Below are 7735 nucleotides of genomic sequence, written 5' to 3'. Positions count from 1 at the left end.
GGCCTAGATGCTTGGCCGGTTAGATTAATAAATCTGCCCTTACCCCAGCCAGTGCATGAACTCTAAGACGTTTATGTATAATTGCCGTTTAGATAATTAGACCATTTTAACTCCAAAAAATCAAAAATTAGTACATGGAGTGGCTGTGGCACATATCGATCGGCATCCGCCTTTTGGAGTTTAGCGTTAATGAAATCGCCTCGGGGTCGCTGCAAGCATTAGAAATAAATGGGATGGACTTTTCGCGCCAGTAACTTCACTTACTGTGTTTAGACTCAATTTAAAACAATTTGTTGCGTGGGGTTAGATAAGTGCTAACGTCAAATAGAGTTTTCTTCAACAGCAGAGGAGAAGCGCGAACTTTGGCTGAGCTTGATACTGCAATGAATCGCAGCAGCGAACCCACCCACGCGGGAGGTAGGGCGTCCAATGAACGGGAAAATGTCAGCCTCCAAGTCGTCGAAGTAGATCACCCCGAAAGGAGAAACAGCAACGGGGAAGTTTTCCACGACCGCGACCGAGAAATGAGGCCGACGTGGCACTGCGACCATTGAGTTTTGCAGTTTTCATGGGGAATAAACTGATGACGGAGGCGGACTCCATTATCAAGGACCCAGGTGTGACAGTCGAGTTTGCTCGATAGATTTTTCCACCGGAGGTCCAGTAGTCGATTGTTGGTCGACAGGATTTCGATGTATTTCGAGAGGGCATCCACGGAGCGGTGAAAGGGCTGTATACCGCCGATGAAGTCGTTATGTGCCTACGCGCCGCGCGACGAGAAATAGAGAAGAAGGACGAAAGAATCCGCAGCTTGGAGGCTCGCACGGAGAAGGCCGAGCGTGAGCTCAAGGAGCTCAAGAAGGCCCAAACCACTGAGCCGGTTGCGGTGGATCAATCCAACCCGATCGTGGAGGAGAGGGTGACTCAACGGCTGTTGAGCCACGTCATCGCTGACCGAGATACGGCAAGCATGTTCACCGTAGAGAATACGAGGACCATGGGTTACGAACAAAGCTTCCATGCAGGCCGGAAGGTTAGGATCGACAAAACAAAAGAGAAACTTGCGGAGGAGGTATGCCGATGCGAGAACCAGGCTTTTAGGTACGGTTGGATCGAGGCACTTCAGGCCGCGGAGACTCTCTGTGCAAAGGGTGTTGATTCGGCGTTGTCGCTGTACCAGCGTGGTCATTTTTCCTTTTTCGATTTTAAAGTCAAAAAGAGTGATGATGAGGGAGACACCGAATAAAAACACTCATTGTGATGCTGAAAATGCAGATTGCGTTAAAAACCATGTAATCATTGGCTGATTGAATAAAATGTTTTGTTTTCAATGTTTGTGTTTCTTTATAAATTTTTTTTCGGCACACATATGTTTGCATGTTTTGTGCTGTATTGCATAAATGTTTGAATAAATGTGTTTTAGGTGATTGGATAGACATTGACCGTCTGGGGTTCATTTCAAATGTTTGTATGCCTTAATGTGCAAACGGTTTTTGCTAGCTCGTCATAACAGAGCGCTCTTCATTAAATATTTATTCAGCATACGTGTTACACACGGCCCTGGCAATAAATCTGAAAGCTTTATCGGCCCAAAGACATCATGCGCTAATTGGGCTTCGAATCCGGAGGCTTTATTTGGCTAATCGTGATATCCACGAAGGGCGCTCCGAATCCGGAGGTTTTATCGGCCAGAAGACGTCATTCGTCGATGGGACTCCAAATCTGGAGGCTTTATTTGGCCAATCGTGATATCCACGAAGGGTGCTCCGAATCCGGAGGCTTTATCGGCCCAAAGATGTCATGCGCCGATGGGGCTCCGAATCCGGAGACTTTATTTAGCCAATCGTGATATCCACGAAGGGCGCTCCAAATCCGGAGGCTTTATCGGCCCAAAGACGTCATACGCCGATGGGGCTTCGAATAAGAAGACTATTTGGCCAATTGTGATATCTACGAAGGGCGCTCCGAATCCGAAGGCTTTATCGGCCCAAAGACGTCATGCGCCAATGAGGCTCCAAATCTCGAAGACTTTATTTGGCTAATCGTGATATCCACGAAGGGCGCTTCGCATGCGGAGGCTTTATCGGCCCAAAGACGTCATTCGCCGATGAGGCACTGAATTCGGAGACTATTTGGCCAATCGTGATATCCACAAAGGGCGCTCCGAATCCGGAGGCCTTATCGGCCCAAAGACATCATGCGCCGATGGGGCTCCGAATCCGGAGACTATTTGGCCAATCGTGATATCTACGACGGGTGCTCTAAATCCGGAGGCTTTATCGGCCCAAAGACGTCACGCGCCGATTGGGCACCGAATCTAGAAGACTTTTTTGGCCAATCGTGATATCCACGAAGGGCGCTCCGAAACCGGAGGCTTTATCGGCCCGAAGACCTCATTCACCGATGGGGCTCCGAATCCGGAGGCTTTATTTGGCCAATCATGATATCCACAAAGGGCGCTCCGAATCCGAAGGCTTTATCGGCCCAAATACATCATGCACTGATGGGGCTCCGAATCCGAAGACTTTATTTGGCCTATCGTGATATCCACGAAGGGCGCTCCGGATCTGGAGGCTTTATTTGGCCAATCGTGATATCCACAAAGGGTGCTCCGAATCCAGAGGCTTTATCGGCCCAAAGACGTCATGCACCGATGGGGCTCCGAATTCGGAGACTTTATTTGGCCAATCGTGATATCCACGAAGGGCGCTCCGAATCCGGAGGCTTTATTGGCCCAAAGACGTCATGTGCCGATGGGGCTTCGAATCCGAAGACTTATTTGACTAATCGTGATATCCACGAAGGGTGCTCCGAATCCGGAGGCTTTATCGGCCCAAAGACGTCATGCGCCGATGCGGCTTCGAATCCATAGACTTTATTTGGCCAATCGTGATGTCTACGAAGGGTGCTCCGAATCTAAAGGTTTTATTTGGAACACTTTTGAACTGGATTTGGCAGTGAGTAAACAAGGATCTTTGCATTAAAAGAGGTGCACGTACACGTTAAACTATTCAAGACTAGTATCATTCCTCACAAGTCGGGTTTAATGATAGAATTTTCGTAAGTGCGTTGAATTCCAAGGCCGTGGGAGGCTCCTTCCAGACATGTCTTTAAGCCGATACGCCCCTACCCCTGCGATCGAATCGACCTGATAGGGGCCATCCCAGTTGGGGCCCAATTTTCTATCAGCCGATTTCCTGGCCGCCGGAAGTACTTTCTTCAGGACCAACTCTCCTGGTCTATAGCGGCGAAGCTGAACACGTTGATTGTACTACTTGGAAGCTGTTACTAGTATCGTGCCATGAAGGCAAGGGCGCGGTCTCTTCGTTCTTCGATCAAAATCAAATCCAAAGCCAGATCATGTCGTTTTGGCCCATATCAAAAACTTGCGATTTCAAGGTTGGGTGGCCGATCTCTAGGGGTATGATCGCTTGGGTACCAAAACATAAAGCAAACGGCATTTCTCCAGTTGATCGCCTCGGCGTAGTTCGATGTGCCCACAATACACTCGGTAATTCTTCGACCCATTTGCCCTTAGCTTTCTCCAGCCTCTTCTTGATGCCGTCCAAGATGGATTTGTTAGAGGCTTCTGCTTGACCATTGCTCTGGGGGTAAGCCGGTGTGGAAAAGTAGGGCCGGATGCCATACTTACTGCATAGCTCCCAGTAGACGCCACAATCAAACTGGGTGTCGTTGTCTGAGATAAGAGCTCTTGGAATGCCGAATCGTGTTATGATATTTATCCACACAAAGCGCTTAACATCAGCATCTCGAATGTACGTTAATGCCTCCGCTTCGACCCAATTTGGAAATAGTCTGTGGCGACGATCAAGTATCGCCTGTTGCCCGGGTCCCTCGGTAATGGTCCTACAATATCAAGCCCCCATTGGGCAAATGGCCAAGGACTAGTGATAGAGCTCAACTCTTCAGCAGGCAGATGGGTTAACGGGGAAAACTTCTAGCATCGTTCACATTTGTTTGCATAGCATTTAGCATCAGATCTCATTGTCGGCCAATAATACCCCTGTGTTATAGCTCGATGGGCCAAAGAATGCCTGCTAGAATGTGCGCCGCAACTGCGTTCGTGTATTTCGGCCAGAAGCTCTTCAACTTTGTCTAGATGCACGCATACTAGGTATGGGCCAGAAAGGGACTTTTTGTAAAGTTTTCCTTGCTGATCCAAGTAGTAACGCAGGGCTTTGTTTTGCAGCTTGTGCGCTTCTTTCTTGTCCTCTGGGAGCTATTCGGAAGACAAGAATGCGGCGATGGGATCCATCCAACTCAGTCCAGATTCTATAACATTGACCTAGACTTCCTCCGAAGGGCCAATGCTCGGCTCAGGGATGAAACCTACTTCGATGGTCCGTTTAATCTCTGAATTAATGGCGGAGGCTAGGCAAGCAAGGGCATCTGCATGGGTGTTCTGATCACGTGTTATCTGGTTTAATTCATGATGGTCAAATTTTGCCAGCAAGGAGTTGGCCATTTTCATGTAAGCCGCCATACGGTCGTTTCTTGCTGCGTACTCCCCCTTTAGCTGATTGATCACCAGTTTTGAATCGCAAAATACAAACAAACGCCAAGCACCCAGAAGATGTGCATTCTGTAAACCGGCTAGAAGGGCTTCGTATTCGGCTTCGTTATTTGATGCTTCGAAGCCGAGCTTGACGGCCTGCTCAATTATTGTGCCGTTGGGAGCCATGATTACAAGTCCAGCTCTGCTGCCCTGCTGATTGGATGATCCATCACAGTACAACTGCCAAATGTCCCCAACATAAATTCTCCAGTTCGGCTCTAGCCGAATCTCAACAGACTTGAAATCGGCAAAGACCCCCAGTGAATTCGACAACAAAGTCGACAAGCACCTGTCCCTTGATTGAGGTCCTAGGTAGAAACTGAATGTCATACTGACCGAGTTCAAGAGCCCACTTTGAAACACGTCCTGATGCTTCTGCACTTCGTAGTACTGATCAGAAGGTATAATCTGTTAGCACCCCAATGCTATGTCCCTAGAAGTAATGCATCAATTTTCTTACCGCCATGACTAGGGCTAGGATGAGTTTTTCCAGCAGAAGGTAGCGTGTTTCGATGTCAACCATTGCCTTGCTCACATAATACACTGGTCGCTGCTCCCCCAGTTCTTCCTTTATCAGTACGGTGCTGACGGCCCAGTCAGAAACTGCCAGATACAAAATGAGCGGGTCACCAGCAGCAGGTGTTGTCAAGAGTGGCACTGAGCGGAGGTAGGTCTTGAGGCCGTTGAAAGTGGCTTCGCATTCGGTGGACCATTCAAAGGCCTTGCCCTGCCGTAGTGTATGAAAGAATTGTCGAGAATGATCTGTGGACCGACTGATGAACCTGTTGAGTGCGGCGACTATCCCCATTAACTTCTGAACTTCCTTGACCGATCGAGGGGAGCTGAGTTGTAGGATTGCTGTGATTTGCCTTGGGTTGGCTTCGATTCCTTGGTGGTTGACAATGTATCCCAAGAATTTTCTAGAGCCGATCCCAAACGCACATTTGGAAGCGTTCAGCTTCATTCTATATTTGCGTAGAATGCCGAATGTCTCTTCCAGATCGGCTATATGATTCTGCTCTTCCTTGGACTTGACCACCATATCGTCAATGTGCACTTCCATAGTGTAGCCGAGTTGCTCATTGAACATGACAGTGACCAGTCTTTGGTAGGTTGCCCCTGCATTCTTCAGCCCAAAAGGCATAACCTTGCAGCAGTAGGTTCCTCTTGGGGTGAGGAATGCAGTTTTGTCCTAGTCCTGTGGATGCATGGCGATTTGATGGTAGCCTCTATAAGCATTGAGGAAGCTCATACGTTGATGGCGTGTCGTCACATCTACAAGTTGGTCAATTCTGGGTAGGAGAAAACAATCCTTGGGGCAGGCTTTGTTTAGGTCAGTGAAATCGACGCACACTCGCCAAGTCCCGTTTTTCTTCTTCACCACCACTGTATTAGAGAGCCATGTAGGGTAGGTCACTTCCCTTATTGCCCCGGCGTCAAGCAGCCTGTCAACCTCCTCAACAATGGCGGCAGTGTGCTCTGCGGCTGACCGCCAGCTTTTCTAAATGATCGGCTTGCACTTAGGATCAACATTCAAACGGTGTTGTGAAATAGATAGATCTATACCCGGCATCTCATATGGAGTCCACGCAAAGACATCGATGTTGCTGAGCAGGAAAGAGATTAGCTGCTGTCTATCGGCCTGATTTAGGGATGCGCCGACCATGAAGAATTTGTCTGGGCTTCCATCGATTTTAACTCGGTCTAAGCCTTCCGTGGCCTTTTCATTTGGGAGCCGCCCAACATCGTCGAGGCTCTCTCGATCTGGCACCTCAATAGAATTCACCTGCAGCTCCTTTGGCATTTTTTCAGCAAGCAGATAATATGCTTGTGCCTATTTCTGGGAACCACGAATTTGCTCAATACCGCGTTCTGTTGGGAAATGTAGCAGCTGACGATAGGTGCTTGGCACGGCCTACATAGTATGCAACAAAGATCGCCCCATGATGAGATTATACGGCGACGGCAGCTTGACGACCAAGAATTCCACATCCACTGTTCGGGAGCCTGCTCGAACGGGTAGTGTGATCTTCCCTAACGGATACTCTAGATTGGCATTGAAGCCGAATAGTGGATATGGGGCTAGAGAGAGATCCGATTTAGAGAAGCCGAGTTTGGTAAATGTCTTATAGTACATAACCTCCGATGTGCTCCCCGGATCAATGAGTACGCGCTCAACTGTGAACCAGTTTACGTGTAACTCAATTACCAAGGGATCAAGGTGGAGCAGTGTTACTCCGGCCAAATCTGAATCATCAAAAGTAATGCCCGAGGCTTCATAGGCCGTTTAGCCGGAGTGAGTTGGTTTTGAAGGTCGGAGTTCGACTGAATCGTATGCACCGCCGATGACATTGGCAAGCTGTATATCATGTGGATCATGTCGAGCGGAGGTGAATCTTGTCTTAAGGCTATTGCTTTGGTCGGGTTGTCTTTTAGGACGTACCATTGTAGCCAGCCATCTTGTACCAATTCCTCCAAGTGATCCTTCAGTGCATAACAACTCTTAGTATCATGGCCATGGTCCTTGTGATACTCACACCGTCTATCTCGTCTTCTCGTGTCGGGAGGTCCCACCATTTTCGACGGCCATTTGAAGAACGAAAGGTGTTGGATTTTAGACATAACCACACTGATCGGCTCTGTCAACTTCGTATATTTCTTGTCAGTGCTCCTCGTGCGCCTGCTGTCAACTTGCAGCTGTTCATTTTCTCGGTGGGAGCATTGGTCGCTTGATCGACGGGAATCCCGTCTCTTGTCTCGTTTGGCCCAATGCCATGGTTCAGGGCTCTGAGGTGGTATAGAATTTATTGGCCGAGCAATTTCAGAAGGAGCTGTTTTGTTGGCCGTGTTCCCGGCTTTAACTCGCAAAGCGTCATCTTCCACTTTGCAGTATTCTTCAACTTTCTTCATCAATGACCAGACAGTCTTGGGGGGTCTTCTAGTCAAAGAACTGCGGAGAGCACTATCAGGATGCAAACCCATTTTGAAGGCGGTGATGGCCATGGAGTCATTGCAAGCGTCATCAACAAGATCAAAGCACTCGCAATACCGCGCCGAATACGCTCTTTGTGTTTCTCCTGGCTGGATCTGCATTGCCCAGAGAGAGTCGGCTTGTTTCAACTGGACCTTGTTGGTGATGAATCTGGCCCTGAAAGATTT

Source organism: Camellia sinensis, chromosome 4 (genome assembly GCF_055761805.1).
Source record: "Camellia sinensis isolate YWXY chromosome 4, ASM5576180v1, whole genome shotgun sequence".
Classification (NCBI taxonomy): Eukaryota; Viridiplantae; Streptophyta; class Magnoliopsida; order Ericales; family Theaceae; genus Camellia; species Camellia sinensis.
Note: the sequence above shows the minus strand (reverse complement) of the source record.